Genomic DNA, 15179 nt, shown 5'->3' on the forward strand with positions numbered 1-15179 from the left:
GGCCCAAAATTTTCCTTCTTATTTATTCACTTATATATGTTCCCAAACATATTATAATAGATCCAACAACAAGCCAAAGTCCCAAGTTTCATAATGGACAAAAGTACAAGCAATTCATCAATAATGAAGGTGCTACAAAAATTGGAATCTGCCCCAAAATAGAAATCCAACCCAAGAGACTTTTTCTCTCTCTCCCTCTTCCGCCTCCTTTCATCTATCAAATTTCTGCAACCTCTGCTCTTCTCCAATGGAGCTGAATTTTAGACACCCTATAGTTCTTGAGCATATGAACAACTTTCAAGAAGGAACCATTTCTGTTTGAGCGACGGAAATTACAGTGTTGAAGCTCCAAACATGATAGTCGGCTTCTTGCAGATTTCGAAGCTGTTGTGATGTTTCGAAGATCTGGAAATATTTAACCGTTAGTTCATCCTGAATTTTTGATATGTTATGAAAGAGTCGATGAGGAACAACTTCAATGAAGAAAGCATACCGATCTGAACAAGAGAAAATGGAGTTTCGAAGCTCACAACAAATCTGACGGGTTGACAGAAAAATAATAACCAGTCATTCATCATACCTGGATTTCTGGAGTTATACTGCTCCGAGGGATCTCAAATTTGGATATGTTGTAGTTCACAAGCTGAGGAACAACTTCAATGAAGAAAGCATGCTGATCTGAGCAAGAGAAAATAGAGTTTCAAAGCTCACAACAAATCTGACGGGTTGACAGACAAATGATAAACAGTCACTCATCATACCTGGATTTCTGGAGTTATACTGCTCCGAGGGACCTCAAATTTGGATATGTTGTAGTTCACAAGTTAAGGAACAACTTCGATGAAGAAAGTATGTTGATCTGAACAAGAGAAAATGGAGTTTCGAAGCTCACAACAAGTCTGACGGATTAACAGAACATTGATGAACAGTTACTCATCATACTTGAATTTCTGAAGTTGTACTACTCCGATGGATCTCAAATTTGGATATGTTGTAGTTCACAAGATAAGGCAAAACTTTCATGAAGACGACTTTGCAATCTGAGCTATAGAGAAAGGTGTTATCTTGCATCCACTCAGGCTGATTAGTGGAAACGAAAAGCAATTCCACCAAAGAAAAGATGAAAAAAAGAGAAAAGCTACTAATTGCACTTGATCTTGTCTAGTCAATAGCATGCAGCATCAAACACACAAAAGTTAGAAATATTTTTAGATAAAGCATATACGAATGTGTGACATCGAAACAAGGATTCGTTACTTTGACAAATTAGTAACACGCGAGACACCTCATTCGGCAACTCTCTTCGCCTGAAGACTTGGGGGACTCCCACCATATGCTACTGCACCTTGATACTCGGCAGTCTCACAACCACTCAGTGACTTGGATTTTTCAAGTCTCCAACCGAGAAGTTTTCCTCACTCGGGAAATTAAGGGAACACTACCTCAAACTACATGCTTCACTCACAAAGCTTCAACAATACAGGTTTCAACAAAAGCAAAAATTCAAAGAACTTTATGAAGAAAACTTTGGTGTATTTAACACAATATGTTGAAATGAAGCAAAGCTTATTTATTAATATTTTCGATAAGCCACAAATATGTACATATACATGAGTCAAAATAAACAAACAAAAGGGAGCCTTCACAAAGGTTGCTTAGGGGAAGTCTCAGCAGTCGGTAGAGCCCCAGAAAGAGAAAGCACCGGAGGGTGGTTATCCGGAGCCTCAGTACTTGACAAAACCCCAGAAGGATGAGGCATTGGAGGTTCATCATTTGAAGCTTCATTACCAGGTACAGCCCTAGAGGACGAAGGCAATAAATGCCTTTGGAACAAACCCACAAACCGCTGATGATCAAGTAAAACCTTACCATCAGATTCTTTCATCTGGTCAAGCTTCCTCTTCATGTTTGTAGCATAGTCATGGGCGAGCCGGTGCAACTGCTTATTCTCATGCTTGAGCCCTCTAATCTCCTGTTTGAGACTCATCACTTCAGCAGCCAATGATTCAACTTGGCGGGTTCTAGCAAATAGGCGTTTGGCCATATTAGACACAGAACCTGCACACTGAACACTAAGAGCCAGAGAGTCCTTAACAGCCAACTCATCAGACCGTTTGGAAAGTAGTCTGTTATCTTTGGGAGTGAGAAGGTTCCTGGCCACCACTGCAGCGGTCATATCATTCTTCATCACAGAATCCCCAACGGTAAGAGGACCAGTAGGGGATATGAAGGATGGGCGCCATATGTTGTCTGGAGAAGGCGTGGCTGTCTCTTCTCCAAGGTTCAAGTCAAAACGACGGTCGGAGGGTCCAGACATTTTCAAATGTGTTGAAGAAGGAAGAGGTCAGACAAATCAAGATCTTAGAAGTGCAAGAAATGAGCTTCTACTGGTAGAGATTCAAGTGTGCTGTGGAACTTAATGCCAGCCTCTATAAAAATCTGCACTCGACGGAGCTTCAGAAATCGAAGAGGCGTTTGCTTTTTCAAAAGTTGGGCTGCTCAGAGACCACGAGGGCCGATCTCAGAAATCGAAGAGGCGTTTGCTTTCTCAAAAGCTGGGCTGCTCAGAGACCACGAGGGCCGATCTCAGAAATCGAAGAAGCACCTGCCTTTTCAGCCTCGTCAGCACCTGTCACATGCACAATCAGCTTTGCGGAAATTACGGGCACTCTGTCGAAGATTTCTGGTGAAGTAGAAAGCACGTGAATCTTACTGTTCAATCACCGCTCTCCATATGCACCATCAACTCCTCGGGTACCATATATAACTTTGTCAAAGATCTCTGACAAAGTTTAGGCACAAGAATTTCGAAGTTCCAGCTACCCTACTATTACCCATAAGGGTAAAGGAACAGCACCACTGCTTGACAACTGGAAAGTCCCTATGTGTGTCGACCTCCGTGTTTTTCGGCAAGACAGGTTGGCAAGAACGTCCAACCTTTACTCACATTCGAGAAAAGACTCCCAACATAATTACTTTCTCAAAAACCGGAGTAGCACCGCTTTCTGAATCTCGAGAGTCAGATCCTCGACGGGATTGCTTGTTCGAAAACCGAAGAGGCACAACTCTCAGAACGTCGAGAGCCAGATTTCCTTAGATAAAGTTTGTCTGTAATCTTCACACGTAACATCAGCTTTCCAGATACCACATACCACTTTTTCAAAGTGCTCTGACAAAATTAAAACACGTGAAGCTGGCAGCTCCCACTACATTGCTGTGACCAAGAAGGGTAAAGGAATAGCATTACTACTTGTTATTGGGAAATCCCTATATACATTGACCTCCCTCCTCAACGGACAGGCAAACCTGCAAAAATGCTCAACCCTTTCTCGCATTCGAAAAGGCACCCTCAACATAACCTCTCGAAATACTCAGCTTTATTTCCCCCCGATAATACCTCAGCAAATAAGCCACACCAAGAACAAGAGTATCTCATATCATCAGGGTCGAAAGCAAGAGTATCCCATATCATGCTTTCTCCATGTCTTTGTCTTTGTCCTTGTCCACACCTGCAGGACAAGGAGAAAGAGAGCAGTCAGTCGGAACCTGAAATCAAACCTCCAATTTGGAACTGACTGCCTGGAGCCTTTGCCTGGTTGCTTACTTAGCATTGCTCTCGAGTACTCATCCTCAACTGCTGTCAAGGTCACGAATTCCACCGGCAAATGCCTCATGACAGTTGATCAGATATTGGCTCTTTACACTGAAGCTGCCAAGCGTGGATGAGTCACTATGAAGGAATGTTCTGAAGGACCATTTAAATGCATAGGTTGCACACCACTTCTGCCATGCAAAAGATTGAAGCAGAAGGTTCAACGGTGAGCTGAAACAGATCACTACAGCACGACACCTTTCCATACCACATTCATTATTCCGTCAACAGCAAAAGTATCCCATATCATCAATGTCGAACGTACTCTAGATTTGATGGACTTGTTTTGACCCTCAAATTTTTGAGTCGGCCTTATACTCTGAAGGGCACCAGAAAACCCTCCAGCACAGTTCAAGAATAAGCCTGTGGAAAGTTACTTCTTCAAAAGCAAAAGTATCTCATATCATCTCTTATCCATTTGCTTCTCCTTATCCTGGCAGTTGAATGAGAGACAAGGAGAAGGAGAACAATCAACCGGAAGCCGAAGTCAAACCTCTGATCCTGGGTTGCTTACTTGGAAGTTTGACTGCTTACCTTGTCTGTCACCTCTTTCGGCAGATCTCCTAGCTCGGCGACTTGGGGGACTCCTACTATAGGGTTTGTATCACACTTGACTAAGCCCGAAACTACAACTAAGCTTCAAGTGAAATTGATACATTACCTTGTGCGTCAACATCAGCTAAATACACCATTCCCGGATGGAGGAAAGGTACTTCCAGAGAAGGGCAGATGAAGATCAGACCACACTTCGGTACTTAGAAGTTTCGTGATTACTCAAGGGATTGGATCTTGCAAGTCCCCAACCGAGGAGTTTCCCTCACTCGGGAATTTAGGGGAGCACTGTTTGTACCATACTTGACCAATCCCGAAACTACCGAGCACCGGCCAACGCTGTACTGTCAAGGACCCAGAAGAGTTCCCCTCCGACCAGGAGGCCAATCACTACTCGACACGTGTCAAGATTAGAAGCCAATCAGAGCGCAGCACGTGTCAACATCAAGAACCAATCATAACATGACACATGTCAATGTGACAAAGCTACAAGTTTTTCTATAAATAGGGGTCATTCCCCCACAATATTGCCGAATGCCATTTGTGTTAAATCATTCACAAGAACTCACTAAATTGAGAGCTTGATCCTTTGTACTTGTGTAAGCCCTTCACTACTAATAAGAACTCCTCTACTCCGTGGACGTAGCCAATCTGGGTGAACCACGTACATCCTGTGTTTGCTTCTCTGTCTCTATTCATTTACGTACTTATCCTCACTAGTGACCGAAGCAACCAAGCGAAGGTCACAAAACCTGATACTTTCTGTTGTACCAAAGTCTTCACTGATTTTGTGCATCAACAAGACTCTTTAGAAATTACAGATCGAAAATCTGTGAGTGGATATTTCGGATCGAATTACGTAGGGTTGTGGACCCCATCATTGACTGAGAGTTGACTTTGGGTCAACATGTCTCGAATCATTTTAAATACTAAAATTAGTACTATTAGAGACTAAGTGAAGTCTAGTGGGCTTACATTGGTTAGTGAGTGACTTTAATAAATGTGATATGGTTATTACCTTGGTTTCGTATTTAATATCCTTTGTGGATATAACTTGGTTTATTAAATGTGATTTCTATTAAAATGTTTTTTAATATTTGGCCATCGATCTATTGTTATGAAATGTAATTCGTGGATTGTAAATATTTGTGAAATGTGATTTGAAATACATGTTGAATTGTTTGTGAAATGCGAGGGTTAGTAATGGATCATTAACCCATTGTCATAGGGATTTGTTTGCTTCGATATTGTTTTATTTCTCGCTTCGTTGACCCATTCTAAATTTAGTACTTGTGCTTTGTTTCATTTCGTTAAGCCTTTGTAAATTGAGCAAATTGATTCATGTTTTGTTTCTTCGAGCCGTTGTTATGTTTCTTGGACTTCCGCTTGGTTCCGTTGAGTGGTCTAGAATTGGGTTTCACTGGGGTTCTGTTGAGTGGTCTGGTTCCTTGCTCCGTTTGGATTTCGTTGAGTGGTCTGGAATCCCTCGTGCTCCGCGATTCCGTTGAGTGGTTCGGAATCGTATCCTGCTTTGGATTTCGTTGAGTGGTCTGATATCCATTGTACTCCACAATTTCGCTGAGTGATTCGAAATCATATCCACTCGTATTCCGTTATGAGGTTCGGAATCACTTCTACTCCGAAATTCCATTGAGTGGTCCGGAATCGTATCTTGGTTTGGACTCCTTAAAGTGGTCCGGAATCCCGGTTGGTATTTTGGTACCATTGAGTGGTCCGAAACCTGATGTTGTTGGATTTCGTTGAGTGGTCTGAAATTACATTCTTCAGAGATGTAGGCTTGGACCGATCTATATCACTCTAGCCCTCATTTTGGTGTATTGGATGAGTTAAATTGACGTGATTGTGGAATGATATTGGAAGGCATATGTGTGTGTGAATGGCAAGATGACAACTCTTGTTTGGCTTATGGTTGATGTGTAGTGTGGTACCTTATGTTTTCTGCTAGGAAGTGTTTTATGAAAAGTTCAGAGTTTAACAAATGGTGAACTACGAATGGCTTGATCCCGTCGGAGGGTACTTAGGCAGTCTAACAAAAAGGTTAGATGCAGTCATAGAGTAAACGAAAAATCACTACACAATTCGAAGTTTGAGTTGTGCTTTGTTTGTACCCCAAAGGCGAGGTATGTTAAATATATGGGTACTTTGTGACGTCACATGTCGATCCTGGACGTACGTCGGGATCAAGGTGTGACAGAAGACAATATCAATAATAGTTCACTTATGTCATAGGAGTAATCTTATACTTGTGTCACATGGTCAGTGTTAAGTGGACATGACAAAAATCATGTAAAGTGTAACAAAAATTAAATTTCGAGTTAAATGGAAAAATTTGACACTGAAGAAAAAAATATATTAAAATCAAATTTAAGGAGGCATAGAAACAATATGAATGTTTTAATATCCTGTAAAACTCAGTCAATACAGTTACACCATCATTTATCATTTTTCTTTTTTCTTCGTTCCGTAACTTCATTTCTACTGAGAAAATGCTCCATTTTCATGGCTCTTTTTTATCCTTTCTTTGTGTACTCTCCCTTACGTTTTATCTAGTTAAAAGAGATTATTAAAGATGGAAGATCATTAGCACTTTAGTTAGCAAGTTATCAAGGGTGTTTGTTCATTAGCGGATTCCCCTTGTGTTCATTAGCAGAAAGGATAATATATAAGATGAATAATATATGAAAGTATATATACATCATGGAGGAATACTGAGAGTCAAATTGGATATAGAAGATGATAAATTAAGTGAGTTGAACTACACATAAATGCATGATCATTGAATTACATTTGTAGTCTTACTCTCCTCCGCTAAAGCGAGTAAAATGAAATTTCCTAATAGTTTACTTTAAAGTACTAAAGTTCTTGAGCAGCAGCATATAAACTGTTTAATTCGTGACCTTCATGAAAAAGGAAACGAAGGGTGCAAAGAAATATCGTGATCAAATATATACCATAAACGGATCTCGCAAGGTTGTTCTCTACATGGATTATTAAATATTTCGAAACAAACCAAATTCCAATTAATTATTGTAAAGTAGAAATTGAGATGATTGATTTCATAAACTACTTAAATTAAAAACGAATTAAATTAATACAAGTAAACTAATCTGCAATATTAAAGATGAAAGAAAAGGAACCAGTTTTGGAGAAATCAAATTAAGAAAGCACTAGGGTTCTACCATCACCTAGCAATCCTATAAACTTTTATCAATTACTTATGATCTACACATGCCATTTTGAAGGTTAGATTTTCCTAATTCATATTCTACTTGGAACCTCCAACATAGAACGTATATCTAACATGCAACCTGTTCGGACGTTCGGATCAAATATGAACATGAAAGATTCATTATGCTTTATGAAAACCCTTTGAAAAACCAAGCAACCCTTAAGACGTGGTATTCATCCTAAGTGAAATTACAATTATTAATCACAAGAAGCCATCGTCAATTTCAGGGAACCTTCCGACCAAAATTGCATCAAATTACTTTTCTAAATATCCTAATGGTGATCAAGCATTAAGACAATTAGATAGTTTTAATCATGGTGATTAATAATTCAAAGTGTGCATGCAATCAATCATAAGCAATTAAATAAAAATCACATATTCATACTAAGGCTCAAGGCTTCGCCCTAGCAAAAGGAATTAGTTACGCATATTCATAATTAAAATCATAGAAAATATTATTAAGAAAATGATTGATAACACCTTAAAGTAGAAAATCTCCAAGAACCCTAGCAAAGTTCTTTGTCTCTGAAAAACTGTAGACGGCAAAGCAATATATCTGCTAAGCCATCCACAAACCCTAAAACATAGGTCTCTTATTCCAATTAGGAAACTAAGAAAAATAATAAAATATCTTAGAAAATAAAACCCTAATTAAACTAGGAGAATCTACCAAGTACTTGTCTAACCACGTTTTAGCCTCATATCTCCTCCAAATCCAGCTCAAGATAGCTTCTTTTAAAGATCAAGACGTTCTGAACACATTTCTAGAAGGCCATGAAACCATCCGAGGTCATCTTGAGCTCAAAAAACGCAATTTAAGCCAGAAACGTCATTTTCAAGCACCGCGCATCGCTCCTTTATTTTATCACCAGAAAATAACCGCTTGGTGGGAAAATCCCAAATTTTGATATGATCAAGCTAAGTGACTCACGAACGTCCTCCAACTGGAATTGCTCCAAAATTCGTCCATTTGACCACGTTTTGCTTCAGAGGAAATCAAAAGTCCTATATTAGAAATACAATTCAAAATATCAAAATTCTTCCAAAATATTAACCAAAATATACTAAGAATATGGTTAAATTTATAATATAAAATCTACACATCAGTTACTACCAAACCTAGATTTGGAACTTTCACTACAAGAAAAATGGACAAGGAACACAATTGATTTGTTGTTGTAATATAATATATGGATGGTCGACATAAATAGTTCGCTACTATTCATCCAAAGAAAAATCAGATGAATTATTATTCATATCAAGAAAAACATATGAGTTACTATTCATGCATAGTATTTCACTATTTATTTGGCGAAAGTTTGTAAAGTGAATACGAAAGTTATTATCCAAAGAATAGTGTTATAGTAATTTTTTGCCTATAAGATAAGAGCAAACGAAGGAAGGAAGAAGTGAGGAGAAGAAGAAAGAGATGAGAGAAAAACATACAAAGGAAAGAAAGAGGAGTTATGGAGAAAAATAAAGAGAAGATGACAGAAGAGGGATGTGGAAGAAATTACTAGTGAGTCAGGCTAGGTAGAAAAGAGAAAATAGTGAGAGTTATTTTGTACTCCTATTATTTCAGATAATGAAATAAAATATTATTGCTGCCCCAAGAACTTAGGCAAACTTGCTGAATCTCGTAAATATTATGTCTTATTTACTTTATTCCACTATACACTGTCAATTTTACAACATTTATATCCTTTTTTTAAATTTTATTGAACATTATACTATCTCAAATGTGCCCCCCTGAACAAAAAGTACATTAGTTAGTGCCCAAAAAGAAAAAAATGATGTATTTGTGCCAACTAAAATTTGAGCACGGTAGTTCGCGCCGATATTTAAGGCACAAATATGCTGTCAATAGTGCCCTAATCTTTGCGAACAAAATGCCATAGTGTATCTTATGACCAAAAAGCACGTTTATAAAGAGCACATAAAACATTTTAATTGCTACATTATTGCTATTGACATAAGGGCACATATGTTAGTGTCCTTAAGCCTCATGGCACAAATAACTTTTTGTGCTGACATGTATTTTTGTAGTGTTTGAATATTTAGTACTGTTGGGAATGACACATCATATTCGTATATTTGTGATCTTCAGATATTATCACGATGAATGTGTACGAGACTCACGTGGAGCATAATTCTATGTGGCCACTTAGCCCCACTTTCCACACAGCCGGAAAATCGGCAAGACTTTCAACAAAAATGAGGGGACAGTACAACTTCTGTAACTTTCATTGTGTGTTTTTGTTTTTTTAATTGAATGGTTATGGACTACTTATCGTACGAAGAACAACAAACCTAAGCCTACTTTCTCACGTCACATTATATGGTGTACTAATATACTATAACCATGGAAGAAAATATCTAAAATATCGCCGATTTTTTTTTAGTTATCGATATTTTAATGAGTATTCAATGAATTTTCGTCATAATATCGCGATATTAGCTATAATATCGTGATATTAGTCCAAAAATTCCTGAAAATTTTGAAAAGTCTCAATTTTGAGCATAGAGGGGTTCGAACCCCTCCCACTTAACTCCTTAACGCCTTAACCACTATACCACTTATGTTGTTGTGATAATATGCTACAATATTTATATATATTCTTTTGTTTTGAATTCTTTTTACAAGAAACAAATTTGCACATTTTCCAAATTTTTTGTGGTATTATATTTTAAATTGTGTCAATTAATTACTTAGTCAATGGCATGTGGTTTTTAATTTTTCTATTTTTTATTTGGTCACTTACATGGTAGGGCTGGAAAAAATTCCAGAAAATCTCAAACCAAACCGAAAAAGTCTCAAACCCAAACTGAAAAATCCCAAACCAAAACCATCCTGAAGTTCGGGAATCCCATCTCGAAAAATACCGAAATTTTCGATATGGGATTGGTTTCCAAATCCCATTTGTTTGGTAATCCCAAAAAATACCAAAGTATTCGGTTTCCTATTGACTTTTGGGTTTTGGTTCTTGAAAACCATTGTCATGGTTGCTAACTACTCTTCAAAATACACTCACTCTATACATAGAGATGATGAAGATAGTGAAAATTTTGAACCTCATAGGAACTCTATGTGGTACTAAGTCACTCATGTATCTTACCATACAATGTATAAAGTGTAAAATATTGTACTAATTCATTATATATAAATGATTATGGTGTGTTTAGACTTCTTTCATTAATTTCTACATATTTTCTACACTCACAATGTTTGTCAGCTCGCTATATAATCAACTTGATAATGTTAAATCCATCATGCAATGCATTTCCTTCCAATTTTTTGTGATAAACTAATAGATAATTGACTAAATAAACATCCTGCAAAGTTTCAATAAAAATTTCCAAGTTTTTCTTACAATTTCCGTGGTTTCCATGTAATTTTTATCGATATCGATATTATCCCGATATTTCCATCGTTATTTCCGTGTTTTCGGACTACCGATATTTCCGATATTACCGATATTTTCTTCCTTGACTATAACAAACAAATAATTTATGTATGTACAATTCTCAATTCAATGAATCAAGTAATTAATGGTCCATCATAAAAAATAAAATAAAAAAAGAAGGATAATACTAGGAAGATTAAAATTTTAAATTAAATTTACAAATCAAATAATATGTCATAAATAAGAAATAAGCAAGTTAAATGACACTTAGCAATAATCCAATAATAAACTTTCACATAATTTGATTTACAAAATTTAGTTTAAAATTTTGATCTCACTAGCATTAATAAATATATATAAATTTTCAGAAAAATACTAAAAGTTGGGGTCATTGCATGATCGAGCCGGTTAATTGTACGTTGAGAGTTTGAATTTTATTCATTATCAATTTGCTTTTTCATCGACAAATCACATTCTAACATGATAATGACTAGGGTCAAATCATGGCCATTCAACATGTCACATCCCGACCCAGGGCGGATCACTTCACGGACCCGTTCCACCATCGTAGCACGATATTGTCCGCTTTGGGCTTACCATTCCTTCACTGTTTTGTTTTTTAGGAACTCACGAGCAACTTCCCAATGGGTCACCCATCCTGGGAGTGCTCTGGCCTCATTCTCGCTTAACTTCGGAGTTCCTACGGAACCTGAAGCCAGTGAGCTCCTAAAAGGCCTCGTGCTAGGTAGGGATGAGAATATACATTTAAGGATCATTCCCCTGGGCGATGTGGGATGTTACAATCCACCCATCTTAGGGGCCAGACGTCCTCGTCGGCACACTTCCGACCAAGGATTGGCTCTGATACCATTTGTCACATCCCGTCCCGAGACGGATCACTTCCCGGGCTCGTTCCACCACCGTAGCACGATATTGTCGCTTTAGGCTTACCATTCCCTCACGGTTTTGTTTTTGGGAACTCACGAGCAACTTCCCAGTGGGTCACCCATCCTGGGAGTGCTCTTGCCTCATTCTCGTTTAACTTCGGAGTTCCTACGAAACCTGAAGCCAGTGAGCTCCCAAAAGGCCTTTTGTTAGGTAGAGATGATAATATACATTTAAGGATCACTCCCATGGGCGATATGGGATGTTACACAACAACTAAGATATTTTCGGATCGAATAGGGATCCTCTTTGGATGTTTTTTGTGAGAATTTCAGAAATCTTTCAATTATATCTGTTCATCATAATTTGTGCGGTCAGTTTTCGTCAGGTATTGTTTATATTTAATTTTAAATAAAAAAATTTACAATAATTTCTAACTGCAAGATGTATAATGAACGAATATAATTAAAAGATCGGTAGAATCCTCACAAAGAGAATCCGAAGAAGTTGCTCATTCTTTCGGAATGGTGAAAAAATGAGGATACTTTATGGGTGTGTTTGTTGCACCGGACTAGCTCAGACTGGACTAGCTTCAAGAACTAAGCTGAACTATCTTTGTGAAGCGTTTGATGTAGTGTCGGACTAAAAAGCAGGATAATGAAAATAATAATTATTAATTTTTTTTTTCATTTTCATTTTCTGTTTCTTGTTCTAGAACACTCTCCCTGGACTAAGAAACCTCTCCCTTCCCTCAGCCTTTTTTTCGTCCAAATTCCACAACTCTGGACTAAGAATCTATCTTCTCTCTCCTTTTTTCGTCCAAATTCTACAACTTTCTCCCTCCATTCCAATCAATAAAGCTTCCAAATCACAAAGCGCAACACAATCACGAAATTTAATTGAAATCGAAATCGAAATCGCAGCTGAATCTCCTGTATTCACAAAGGTGACGCTCTGATTCTAATCCCCACTCAAGTCTAGGTCGCGAACCAAGACCGATTAAACAAGAATCTCATCTCCTCGAGCTTGGAAATTACTAGGTCAGGTCAGTTTGTGCTTGGTCTGGTGGTGTGATTTCACAGGATAGAGGATAGAAGAGAAGACACGAGGGAAGAGGGAAAGGACGCGATTTTGGGACGCGAGCATCCATGGGAGAATGAGAGAAGTAGATAGAGGAGGTGAGAGCAGAGTAAGGCGTCTTAGCTAGTCCCATGGTTTTGGAGGGGACACACTTAGACTAGCTAGCCCCGTTGTTAGTTGAGGCAAGTCCTCGCTAGTACCACTAATGTCATCCCAAGAGCAAACAAACACGGATTGTATATCTTTAATCAAATCCAATCAAATCCAATCCAGTGAGAGCTAAAGAAGGCAAACAAATGCCCCCTATTTTTCTTGATCTTACCTTTTCTCTCTTCCGGTCCGGATCTAGTAGCAATTTGCATGCCTTGTACTTATGTGCTGGTTTTTTTTTTCCTTCTTTATTCAACTAATCAATTATTATTGCGAATTTTAACGAAAAGCTTTCAGTATTGTTCACTTTAATGAAAAACCAAAATTTTATACTAAAAAATCAATTCTTATACTATTCATTTTATCTTTTATTTTGTTTTTATCGTTAAAACTTAAGATTTTCAAACATTTTTATTAGTTTTCCTATTATTATCTCTTCCCCTCCCCCTCTTTCTATATTTACACCCCCAATTAAAAGTAAAAGAGAGCAAAGTTATTTCCACACCATTATTCCTAAAATAGCCTCAACAGTCCAATATTGTTTTTATCTTGAATCCACCCAGTAATCCCTTCGTTAAACTCAATATTGAAGAATTTATTGGTAAGTTCATCGCTTCTCAATTTCGCAACCTTTTGAATCAATAAACTAAGCCTTCAAGCATCTAATTAAAACAAACAAACAAAACCAGATACAATTAATCTTTTGCTCTTTGAAGACCAACTTTAGTAAGCTTTTTTATGGTTTATTAAACTCTTATCTAATTTTGTCGACCAAATCACAAAACCCATCTAAAGAGTACCTAAATTGGTATCCGTGCTATTGCCGACAAACCCAAAGTTTTAATTTGTTACACGTTTCTCACTATTTGCGTTTATATCATGAATCCCTTCTTAAATTCAAGAATTGTATAATATCTTTGCTCAATCGAATTTCTCTTTAATATTAATTGTGATGTGAGTTGCAAACACCTAAATGAAGCAGCAACTTAAATCCTAGATCTTTTGCTTGATTTTGAGTTGGGTTGTGAGAACCGGTGGTGCATCGGAGAGAGAGAGACGCAGAGCTGCCTACGTCACTCTAGTCCCCAAAAAAGCTCTTTCTTTATATTTTATTATGTCTCCTATAAAATTTTGCCATAAGGTAAACTTGTTATTGTTATTAAAACGTGTGTGGAATAATAGACAATGAGTGGCGGAACTGAGATCCTTGCAAGATGTCTTTTCTGCGGGTTTGACGGACCCTTAAATCCTAGTCGATCACGCAAATCAAACGGCCATAAATAAATCACGAAAACGACGCAGCACCACCCTTTTCTTCTATTCACTTATGTTCTCTCGTCTTTTTCTTTTTTTTTGGCCGGGGCGACCGCCGGGGGTGGGGGGGGGTGGGAATAGTATGCTCTCTTTCTATCTTTGTTCACTGCCTCCATCTCCAACCTTCTTCCTGGATTTTGTTATCATTAATTCCATGGAGTTCTTAATAGGAAAAAAAAAATGCAAAAATAGTTCTTGGGGCTTTTTAAAAAAAAAAATTCAGAACCTAGACATGAAGAGAGGCAGGGAAAAATTCTAAAAGCATAGCGGTGGCAAATTGCAATCAAAGGGAAAAAAATAATAAAGAGAACAAAAAGAAAAACAGTGAGTTATGAGTCTTGATTACTAATATCCATGGCGATGGTGCTACGAATAGAGAGAAAGTGAGGATAAAACGGAACGGAACGGAAGGAAGAAACTAGAAAGGGGTGTGGCTATTAATTACATTAGGAAAGAATCAAAGAGCAATAAGGATTGTAGGAAAATGAAGAACTTGAGAGAGAAATAATTGAGAGAGAGAGAGAGAGAGAGAGAAAGAGAGAGAGTAAACTGTATGAAGTGTATTTCAGACTTGATGAAATGGATTCTCACAATTACAGAGCTTTTGTACACACATATATCTAGCTTAAAACTTCATTCTTACACTTCTATAAGACTAACTAATCTTTTTAATAGACATGATAGCCTCATTAACTAACTAATGTTAAGCTGCCATTTATTAACACTCATCAGAGGCAACATTGTTTCGTGCAAAAAAAAAAAAAAAATATATATATATATATATATATATATTTCTAGTCGTTTGATTTGTGTGAACGACTAAGATTTAAGGATCTGTCGGATCCGCATAATTAAAGAGACATGGAGATGATCTGAGTCCGGGGTGGGCATA

The 15179-nt window shown here is 37.6% G+C and overlaps 1 long non-coding RNA gene across 1 annotated transcript; it reads right to left on the bottom strand.

Moving 5' to 3' along the window:
• On the bottom strand, positions 1–1094 carry LOC139188327 (uncharacterized). The gene is made up of 3 exons (XR_011571695.1): positions 762–1094; positions 581–678; positions 1–405 (listed from the first exon to the last, which is right to left on the bottom strand). It is a non-coding gene; the product is annotated as an uncharacterized lncRNA (long non-coding RNA).
• Between the last annotated feature and the right edge of the window lie 14085 nt (positions 1095–15179).

This window comes from Malus domestica, chromosome 10 (genome assembly GCF_042453785.1).
Source record: "Malus domestica chromosome 10, GDT2T_hap1".
NCBI classification, from domain to species: Eukaryota; Viridiplantae; Streptophyta; class Magnoliopsida; order Rosales; family Rosaceae; genus Malus; species Malus domestica.